Source organism: Babylonia areolata, chromosome 7 (genome assembly GCF_041734735.1).
Source record: "Babylonia areolata isolate BAREFJ2019XMU chromosome 7, ASM4173473v1, whole genome shotgun sequence".
Classification (NCBI taxonomy): Eukaryota; Metazoa; Mollusca; class Gastropoda; order Neogastropoda; family Buccinidae; genus Babylonia; species Babylonia areolata.
Genome location: NC_134882.1, coordinates 7,461,052 through 7,473,191, shown reverse-complemented (window position 1 = coordinate 7,473,191; position 12,140 = coordinate 7,461,052).

Below are 12,140 nucleotides of genomic sequence, written 5' to 3'. Positions count from 1 at the left end.
ACATGCTTTACGAGTCATTGCGCACTTTATATCACAGATTGACACACGCTTTCAGTTGGGCCAATAGTTTCAGTTTCAGTTTCAGTAGCTCAAGGAGGCGTCACTGCGTTCGGACAAATCCATATACGCTACACCACATCTGCCAAGCAGATGCCTGACCAGCAGCGTAACCCAACGCGCTTAGTCAGGCCTTGAGGAAAAAAAAAAGGTGAATAAATGATATATAAGCTTACACAAATAAATAAATAAATAATAACTATAATGTAAAAAAAAGAAAAAAAAGAAGATAACAATGATGATAAATAAGCAGATAGATGTAAAACATGAAGACACACATTCACATATACACCCACACATGCATAACAGGTATGCACCGAACATGCAGTTTCAGAGATATGAAAGCACAGTCAAATACATATAAACGTACATGAGCTCCAACACACACACACACACACACACACACCACACACATTACCCTGCCAGCAAAGCGAGAGCTGTATGATGTATGATCAATGGTTTCTCCATTGCGATGGGAAGTCACTTACAGCTTAGGCTTTTGTGAAAGACTATGACGCTCAATGTAGGTGGCAAGATTGCACTGGCTCTTAGTGATTCAGCCTTGGGGGGATGATTGACCTTTGGGAACCATCCCAACGCTGGCTGTCCTGAAACCCTCTTGGCCGAGAGAGTGGGGATATGATGTAACATGGACAAGACAGTCTCCACTAATATCAAATTCTAGCCCAGATAGTTGGGACAGCAGTTGTCTCCTCTGCTGTTCTGAAATGCTCATAGTCGGACACGACTGACTATCATATACTCTTTATCTCTCCATGCTCCCCTCTCTAGCGATACAAACAACATGGATTTAATGCGGAATATATGTATTCTCACTTGTGTGCAACGACACCAGCTAGCGGCACAAGTACAAGACAAAAATGAACTGAAATATTGTTCATTCTGTTTTAGTTCCTCATTCATTTTTCTGTTAACAATGATTCCACGTTTGCCTTGTATATTTTGGTATCTTCCATCATAAATTTAAATACGAAACATTGCCAACCAGTGCATTGAGCTAAACGTTAGGAAACGCAGTACATTAGAGGAATTTGTTTTGTCGCTTTTTAAGAACTAAGAAAAAAAAAAGAAGAAATTTAAACTCAAAAGCAAAACGATTTGAGGAACGACCAGATCAACACGCCGAATACTCGACGAAACATCCAGAAAGTATCCTAAACATATTTGCAGACTAGCACTGAGTCCAGAAATGCGCTCCTCTGCCAGTAGTGCCGTCGTGGCATTACCATCAACAAGCTATGTTGCTGTGACCCTTCTTCTACCTCAGTGTCAGTCTGCATCTTCCACCACAGTGGCGACATCCAGATCCGCAGAAAACATACAGTTCAATTTTCCGAGTCCGTAGGCCGGGCGCGGCAGCCGAGTTGACAATGCCTCGTAGTTCAGTCCAAAAGTGCCATCACTGTGCGATGGAGCCATGCATAAGATCAGAATACGCACGATGGGGACCCGTTAAGTCATGCCAGTGTTCCATGGGTGACGGAAACAAGAAAATGTACCTCATAATCAAAAACGGAACGAGGATGAAAGGGTAGAATGTGAGGGTAAAATGGTCACACAGATGAACGCCCAGGCGAAGATACGTGATCATGAATATTCGTGGGTGGACTTGTTATGAACGAACATAGAGGAAGAGCAAGCACTGTATAGGATCGCGCTGCAAAACTTTAAATATGCAAGCGTGCGCGCTTCACACACACGCACACACACACACACACACACACACACACACACACACACACACACACACACACACACATACATACATACATACACACATATATAAATACAAACGTACATACCTAGGTACACTCACGCACAGTCAAGCATAGACAGCGCACCCGCACAGTCAAATGCACACATCGAACCCGCGCACAAGCAAACACAGCGTACCACGCACTTCCCTCTATCTCCCCCCCCCCCTTCCCCCGTCTCCCCCCCCCCACCACACACACAGACACGAGTGTAAACAAACGTCATATTCCTGAACGAAGCCACCAGGAATGGCCAGACAGTCAACTTTACAAGACGTCCGCATAAATACGACATAATTATACAAAAATACTTGTGTATACGTACGCGTGCGCATTCACAATGTTCTTCCAACACAAGGGCACTCACTCAATTCACAGACACAGACACCCCATACACATAGACACAGACAAACAGACACACATGGTACACACATACAGACACAGACAGACAGATAGACACACACACACACACACACACACAGGGACACGCACACATACACACAGACACACAGATACACACACAGACACTCACAGACACACAGACACACACACACACACACACACACACACACACACACACACACAAACAAACAAACAAACAAACAAACGAACTACTCCACGAATAAGCATGACCAGACTATCAAAACATCAAAAGTTACGCGCAACTGACCCAAAGAAAGAAAGCCTGCAGCCATCCTTCAGAGCCAATATCTGGACCAGCAACAGAAATGAATGACGACGGATGCCGCTTTCAGAGATCGCATTCACCATCTCCAAGATGTCGCTTGTTATCTTACGAGTGTCCGAAACATTAAAAAAAAAAACAACCAACCACACAAAAACAGGGGGCCAGTAAAAACTATGCCCTGTGGATGTTAAGAACATCGTCAAAAAATTCGGAAGAGAAGAAAGAGGTTCCAGAAGGTAGAGAAGCTGGAGAAGGACAAGAGTGTGTTCACAGTTCTGCGTCAATCAGCGTGCCTTTCTTACTGTCAGACCCGAACCACACACAAACAAACAAAAAAAAAAGTTTGTTGTTGACAGATTTCTCACAGCCAAAGGGCAAGGACGTGGAGAACTTGGCGAAATCTGAATCAGATTGAATTTCAACTCTTACACGGCACGTTCGACAGCAAGGCAACTTGTTGTTCATTTATACTTGTTTACAGGCAAACAAGCGTATCCATTGAAGGACTATTTTTGTGTTTGGGCGTTCTTACCCTGTCGTGCATGCTGGAATACTCGATTATCGGGACCAGATTTGTTCCAATCAGAAACTTTAGACCGAAAGACCGAAATATACGAAGAGCTTTTTTTATTATTGTTTTTTTTTAAAGAAGTATGCACAAGAAACGATTCAAAATTTGTAGTCGATAAGAATACTGCCGGTGACAGAAAATCTCACCGAAAATTATCACTGAAATATCTTTACGGTATCCCAGCATGATAAAAGCCAGTAGTTTACAATGGTCAGAAACACATGTGGATGACATAGAGAACACGGCTTGTACTGGGCGCCAAGAGAACATGGAGACCGTCCTCAGGTGAAGATAGGAGAGAAGAATCGGACCCATCGTGCGAAGATCTGTTTCAATTTCAGTAGCTCAAGGAGGCGTCACTGCGTTCGGACAAATCCATATACGCTACACCACATCTGCCAAGCAGATGCCTGACCAGCAGCGTAACCCAACGCGCTTAGTCAGGTCTTGATAAAAAAAAGAAGAAAAAAAGATAAGCTTCATGCGAAGAGATCAAGGTAATATCACACGACGAGGTTTCGTGGTTTATACCCTATGCCAGTATGATAGATTGCTTGTTCTAAAGAAGGAAGCTTAGTTCTTCCATTAACTTCTACGTGGCAGATCCCGAGATGAACCCATTGACATCATCCGGACAGCCCTTCATTGGACAAGAGAAGAAGGTAGGCGCAAGAGAACGCCTGAGCAGAACAGTTGAAGACTCAAAAGCGAGACCATGAGTACCATTCAGAGACTGGCCCGAAAGACAAGAGTGGCGGTTCTTCGTCACTGCCCTACATGCCACAGAGAATAAGGGCAAGGCAAGGCAAGGCAAGGCAAGGAGTTTATTTCGTGTGTCCCCTGGGAGCATTGAAACATTACATACGTTCATCCTTTGCACATATCCAATCAATACAAAACGAGTGATGTCAAAAACAAAGAAGTAGGCTCATTCGTTCAATCACTTAATATACACATTGACAAGTACTGTTCCACTCATAATACAAACAAACAAACAAAAAACAACAAAAAATCAATTTAAAAAATCTTATCAATAGACAAAACATTAATAAAAATAGGTTCGTATAACAGAAACTACGGATTTAAATTTTGACAGTATTCTTTTTTTTTTTCCCCAGAAAATGATAGGTGGAATTTAATGGAGTTTGGAGGGACAGTTCGTAAGTGAGGAGTTTACAGTGTCCACCCAATGCTCGACTTCTATCAGAGACTGACACAAGTTTTCAGCCAGGCCAACAGCATCGTGAGAGCTGTACTATAAAAATAGTTTCTCCACTGCAATGTGAACTCTTTTACAGGTTTGTCTTTTGTAAAGAACTGTGAATCTCAAACAAGGTGACAAGACTGCATTGGCTTTTGGTGCTGCAGCCATGCACAGTTACAAAGACACGGACAGATAAACACACACACACACACACACACACACACACACACACACACACACACACACACACTCACCTACCACCACCACCATCACGACCGTCACCACCACCACCATCGAATCAATGGAATCGGCGGGCAACAAAAACATCAGACATAACGCGCAACTGACTAAACAGGAAATGAAGCTTTCCAGTCCAAACTAATCAAAGGAAGCAAAATCTTTGGAGCCGGTATCTGGACCAGCAACTGCACTGAGAGTCGATGGATGCCCCTTTCAGAGACTGATGGTGCATCTTCGGAATGTTCCGAAACACATAAAGTAAGAAGAAAAACTATATCTTAAGGGCAGCATCGGAAACTTGAGGAGGTGGAGAAGGACACGAGTGCATTTCAACAATTACAGTTCCGTGTCAATCAACGATCCATTGTTATTCTCAACCCCGACAAAAGAACATTGTCAGATTTCTCAACACATTGTCTTTGTCAGATTTTCACAAAGCCACAGGGCAAAGATGTGGCAACCTCTCAATCCCCGAAGCAGATTCAATTTCAACTTGAGCTGGGCTCGTTCGTTAGCAAGCCCGTTGTTGTTTGTTCGTTTATTGTTGTTTACAGCGCAGCCGACCCTGAAGACCATCATTATCAAGGGTGTAAACATGTCAAAGAATGTCCTCAACTCATACAGTTAGGCCAAGATCTACTCTGAGTTCGTTCGTCATAAAATATACAACAAACTATTCCTGACATTGACAGCCGCTTGGCTTATTAACACCATGACACAATTACGCTGTAACGAAGTTGGCAGAACATTTGGCTTAATCAGATTTAACACGAAAAACGGTATACTGATGTGGACGTTTTTATCATCTGATTAACAAAATTTGTATCAACAAGCTAATAAAACATGCAAAGGTTTAACTGGTTAACAGCGCTGCAGCATGGACAGTAAGTGCCATCACAATAATTACGTTATCAGCGCTTGATCTTCAGAGGACTGCATAGTGCACTTATCTTTCCTGGCCAAAGAGTAGAAAGATAGGATAAAGGCTTTGTAGAAAACAGGTGGATGGTTAGTGAAGACAAAGAGGAACATAGGGCAGGCCACACGACACCCCACAACCCCCACCCCCTCCATTCCAAGCCCGCCCTTCAACCATGAAAGAAGAAATTTCTGGCTCTTATTTTCCATTATCTTATTCTTCTGCTGCTGACGTTCCTGCTCCTTCTTCTCTTCCTTCTTCTTCCTCTTGTTGTCCTCCTCCTCCCTCCTCATCCTCCTCCTTCTTCTTCTTGTTCTCCTCCTCCTCCCTCCTCCTCCTCCTCCTTCTTGTTCCCCTCCTCCTCCCTTCTCCCCCTCCTCCTCCTTCTTCTTGTTCCCCTCCTCCTCCCTCCTCCTCCTTCTTGTTCCCCTCCTCCTCCCTCCTCCCCCTCCTCCTCCTTCTTCTTGTTCTCCTCCTCCTCCCTCCTCCTCCTTCTTGTTCTCCTCCTCCTCCCTCCTCCTTCTTGTTCTCCTCCTCCTCCCCCTCCTCCTCCTTCTTCTGTGTGTGTTTGAGTGTGTGGGCGTAAACGTGTACGTATGTCTTTGTTTGCTTATTTTATAAGTGTGTGTGTGTGTGTGTGTGTGTGTGTGTGTGTGTGTGTGTGTGTGTGTGTGTGTGTGTGTGTGTGTAAGTACGTACGTACATGATAATGTACCAATTGTTCTTTTCATCGCTTTGCAACCTTTAATGGACTATTCCAGTTACTATTCTTATTCGTCGTTCTAATTATTTTATTTCATTTTATTTCTTTGTTTCTATGTTTCTATCGTTAAATGGGCAGAATTGTAAAAAGGCCTTTACTGCGCCTAATTCTTTACCCATTAAAGATTCAATCAATCAATCTTCTTCTTCTCCCCTTCTTCTTCTTCTTCTGCTGCTCTTTCTTTTCTTTCGCTCCTTCTCACATTCCAGTTGCTACATTGCTTTATATGTCCAGGACAGTGCAAGAACGCCAAACCCTTGATGAATTCCCAGCAATACAGTTTCAATGTCAAGTTCAACGCCTCACGTTCCTTATCCAGCTATCAATAATGAACAGGAACACGGGTTGATGAGACAGTGAACACCGCGTGGACTTGGAACTCTTCAGGAGGAGCAGGAGAGAGGAAGAGAAAGATAACCCCAGCAGGCACGCGTTTGTTACGTACCTTCTTCCAAAAGCTAGAAAAACAGGAGTTGAAGGTGTTGAATGGTATAAATTGTCTCATGTCAAATCTGCCTCCTACACCCCCCCCACCCCCCACCCCCCCGGCTTTATTTATGATGTTGACGACGTCAGTTACAACAGAAACAACACACATCAACGACGTGAAGAAGACTGAGAAGAAGAGCAACGCTACCAGCAACATCTTTTCATAAACTTTCCTTTACACTTCTGATACGAACATTCAAAACCAAAACAACAACAAAAAACAACAACAACAAAAAAAAAACCCACAAAAAAACTAAAAAAACAAAACAACCCCCCCAAAAAAACCCAACAACAACAACAACAACAAAAAACAAACAAACAATCAAACAAAACAAAAAAAAAAGGATTTGAATAATGATAATGAAACAATGCCATAACTTCAACATATTTGCAACAGACCCTGATTTTTCATTACCCACAGTTCAAAGAACAGGAACAACTATACAGAACAATACACAGTTTTGAAATAAATTGAACTGAACGCAGTAGCTGTCAGGATTTCATTATATCCGAGGAAGAGGGATGGGTGGGTGCATGTGAAGGTGAAGGGGTGGAACGCGGAGATAAGGGCTGTCACATAACGTGCTCAACAAGAACTGAGCACAGACGAGGGATGGCCCTATCAATCTCTTGACACCAAACTGTGAGTGGTAAAAACCAAAGACAGACAATCTGAATTCGACTGATGTTTGGAACTATTAGAACATCGTTGTGAACAACCACATTTCAGTTTCAGTTTCAGTAGCTCAAGGAGGCGTCACTGCGTTCGGACAAATCCATACACGCTACACATCTGCCAAGCAGATGCCTGACCAGCAGCGTAACCCAACGCGCTTGGTCAGGCCTTGAGGCCAACAACATTGTGTACAGGAATTATATCAGCTGCGAAATGCATCAAATGTGAAAAAAAAAAAACCCAAAACAAACAAACAACAAAAACAACAACAACAAAAAAACAAAAAAAACAAAACAAAACAAAACAAAAACAAACGGATCAATAGTGGATGTACTGATACATGCTTTCACAGACAGCGAACATTTTCCCTTGTGGAATATTTTTGGACTAGGTATCATAGTGTCATAGTGTGATAAGTGATGGCCTAGAGGTAACGCGTCCGCCTAGGAAACGAGAGAATCTGAGCGCGTCGGTTCGAGTCACGGCTCAGCCACCGATATTTCTCCCCCCCCCTCCACTAGACATTGAGTGGTGGTCTGGACGCTAGTCATTCGGATGAACGATAAACCGTGGTCCCGAGTGCAGCATGCACTTAGCGCACGTAAAAGAACCCACGGCAACAAAAAGGGTTGTTCCTGGCAAAATTCTGTAGAAAAAAATCTACTTCGATAGGAACAACAAAAAAAAATACACGCAAGAAAAAATACTAATAAATGGGTGGCGCTCTCAGTGTAGCAACGCTCTCTGCCTGGGGAGAACAGCCCGAATTTCTGTTGTGACAACAACAACAAAAGAAAAAACCCAGAAAAAACAAAAAAAAAACACTAAAAGGTGCAGGAGCTCTCAGCAGCGTACAATTTACTGCAACGTGTTCAGGCACGGTTCTACTCTGGACAGGAAAAACAAATACATGTCCAGTCTATCCACAACAGGAGTCGGCATGTCAAAGCAGCCGTTTTCAAGTGGCGTGTCAGCTACGCAACAAGTTTCCTTTGCTCCTCAGAAAGAAAGCGTCTGGACCCACAACAAACGATAAAGAGTGGTAACTCTCTCCATACACAAGGTACACTACTTCAAGTCAACGCTGCTTATGCTACCGATTCAGCTAGCACACAGGTAAATATATGGTACACATTGGAACAAACCCAGATACTTCCTTAAAAAAACGGAAGCTCATGGTTTGTCCTTATACCGATCATTAATCGACATGTGCACACAGCAGCAATGACAGAAAAACACAAATTAGCTTTTATTCAAGACTGTCTTTAATCACGAATAAGCTAAACAGAATATACGGACAATACAGAACAAACACATGGTTGCCCCGATGTTTGTTAATCATGTACTCTCTGGTCTCATTTTTTTTTCTTTTTTATGTCTGGACCCACAGTGACCGAGATTTTGTTCCGTAACCTGTAGCTTTGACATTTGTCTATGGCAGACCGGCAATTTCTGTACAAGGCGTAGTACCTATTTGCATGATTAGAAGACTAGCATATGGGCCATCGCTGCATAGGAGAAGTAGTCTCTCCAGTCATTATTCGGACGTTGGATTTTATCTCTTTTTTTTGCGGGGGTAGAAGGGTGGTGGTGATGGTGTGGTGGAAGGGGGTGTTTATTTTTGTTTTTTTCCCCAGAACAAGGGGGGTAAAGCGAATCATGACTAAGGGTGTCAAGCAGCTAACTGGATTAACTGGATGGATAACCACTCAGCAATGTTGAGTCATTTCATGGCATGAATAATGAAAATGTATCATCTTCCGTGGCATAGTATGTGGTGTAATGTTCTACAGTTAAAAAAGGCAATTTAGAAAAAAAAACCCAGACTTTTCTCTTATAGAATTTTGTAGCTCCTAGCCCTAAAGAGCCCCACGCCTAACAAAGTGTGGGAAAAAGCGAACCGCCCCCCCAAAAAAAACAACAACAACAACAACAACAAAAAACAAACAAACAAAAAAAAAAAACAACAACAAAAAAACACAAAAAAACCCACCCCCCAAAAAAACAACAAAACAAAACAAACAAAAAACCAACAAAAAACAACAACAACAACCAAAAACCAAAACCAAAAACCCAAACAAACAAGAAGCAAACAAAAATAAGCAAACAACCATACCAAAGAAGTAGACAAAATTTCATAGAGGATACTCAAAGATTGATATACACAGTTTGGCGGTTGAGAAAAACAACAACAAGAAACGCCAAGGTTTGTTCTGCCGTGGGACTAGTTATTCTCAGTAAAGCCGTTTGCCTGTGTGTAACCGAAGAAACTCCCAGCCTTGCCAGCAGCATAGCAGAGTAATTCGCTACTTACCGCTGTCAGCACGTGTTGCCCCAAATTAGCTGCTAATGCTGCATCAAGGCATGCGCATGCCAAACCGTCGGTGCTAATTTGTCAATTTCCCGTCAGTGACGACTGTGTCTCTTTCCGGTTCCGGGACGTTTTTCGCCACTGTACTGTGGATTTGTCTGGGATTTGAAGCCCAACAAGGAGAAAATTCTTCACGCCACGGTATTCTGAATTGTGTTATCCCACCTCGTATGGAGCGGCATCCATTGTCGCGATTTTGAAACTCAGCTCTGCAGCAAACAGACAAGAATGGAGTTTTATCATTTCCAGAAATGACGACGGCTGACTTTGAAAAGGACGGCTGGAAATATCTTGCTGCTGCAAGAAACAGACGTCACATAGCAAAATCTACCCCTCTCCCGACTACAGACTGTTGTTGTAGCACATATGTGCCTCAAGTCGTGGACTGTTGAGCCACTTGAGCTCTCACTGTTGAGAACGCATATCGCGTCGTCTTCGGACTACGATGGACTGTCACTAAGAAGAAGAAGAAGAACCACTCCTACATGTATAGGAGTGAACTGAGAGTGAACGCAGAAGAAGGAGGAGAAGGAGAAGAAGAAGAAAAGAAGAACTGCAGAGGAAACTCATGTCCTGTAGGTCTGTGAGACATGTGCAGCTGGTCAGAACAAACAAGTCACTGCAAGGCTGCATGCAACATCAGCAACCCTGAGCTGATGCGGAAGTTGTTTTTAGCTATACGACTCTCTTTCTAAGGACTTCAAATGTCTGAGACATGGTAAAGGAAGAGGGTGGGGGTAGGGTTAAAAACAACAACAAGGGAATGGGAGAGGTTGAACAATAAGAAGATGGAAAAGAGGATGAAATAAAGACAAATAAATGAATGAGGAGGAGGACGAAGAGGAGAAGAAGGAGCAAAAGTGGGGGGAAAGAGGGAGACGAGGAGAAGAAGAATGAGAAAAAGTGGGAGAACAGCATGTTCGCACGGAACCAGTAGCATTAAAGAAACAAGCAGCAGCACAAAAAGCAATCTGACACACACACACACACACACACACACACACACACACACACACACACATACACAACACACACACACACACACACACACACACACACACACACACACACACCCAAAACAACAACAAAAAAATCACACAGAGAAGAAGAAGAAGAAGAAGAAGAAGAAGAAGAAAGAAAGAAAGAAAGAAAGAAAGAAAAGAAAAGAAAGGTAGAGTGTTACTTCACCCAAGATTCTTCATAGCATTCCCGCCCTAACCCCCACCGCCTCCCCCACCCCCTCGCCCCCAGCCCGTCTTTCATATTTTTTTTCCTCCCAGTTTTCTCTCTCCCATTTTTCACCCAAACCAGCTGTTGTATTGCTTTACGGTTGCGGAGGAAGAGCGTGAAGACCTCGACGAATCCCCCCAACAGAACAGTTTCAATTTCAAGTTAAACACCTCACGTTCCTTTTTCAGCCAAGGATAATGAACAGGAACACGGGTTGATGAGATGGTGAACACGCCTTGACTGGGACTCTTTAGGAGGGCAAGATAGATAGAGAGAGAGAGGGAGAGAGGGAGAGGGGAAGAGAGAGAGGGAGAGAGAGAGAGAAGGAGAGGGGAAAGAGAGAGAAAGAGAGAGAGAGGGGGAAAGAGAGAGAGAGAGAGAGAGAGGGTGGGAGAGGGAGAGATGGAAAGAGAGAGAGGGAGAGAGAGAGAGAGAGAGAGAGAGAGAGAGAGAGAGAGAGAGAGAGAGAGAGAGTGTGTCACCGGGAGGCATGCCTGCCATGCTTGTTGTCGGTTTCGTCTTCAGTTCCAGAATCCCAGGCTCTCTCTCTCTCTCTCTCTCTCTCTCTCTCTCTCTCTCTCTCTCTCTCTCTCTCTCTCTCTCTCTCTCTCTTTCTCTCTCTCTCTCTCCCTCCAGAAAGAGGACGTGTGGTTAAAAATGTACCCCCTGTCAGATCTACCCCCGAATCTTAGATGGCGCCGGTGAAGATGAGAAGGATGAGGATGCTACAATTACTGTTGCTGCTTCTGCTGCTACTACTGCTGCTGCTGCTGCTGCTGCTGCTTTTAAGAAATACGCAATGCTTTTTTTAGACGAGAGGGTGGAAGTGCCGGAGGGGGGTGGGAGTGATAAAATCTTTGCCTGGTTATAATTCCATCTATCACCATGTTAGATACTTGCCACCAGGGCAGCGCAAATAGAGGAGTTTTTCTCAAGGGAAGAAGGTAAACGGTATTTTTTTTTTACACATCATGTGGCGTATTGTCCAAAATGTGTAACTGGGTCTCAGCTCAGTACATTTTGTATTTGTATTTCTTTTTATCACAACAGATTTCTCTGTGTGAAATTCGGACTGCTCTTCCCAGGGAGAGCGCGTCGCTACACTGAGAGCGCCACCCATTTTTTTTGTATTTTTTCCTGCGTGCAGTTTTATTTGT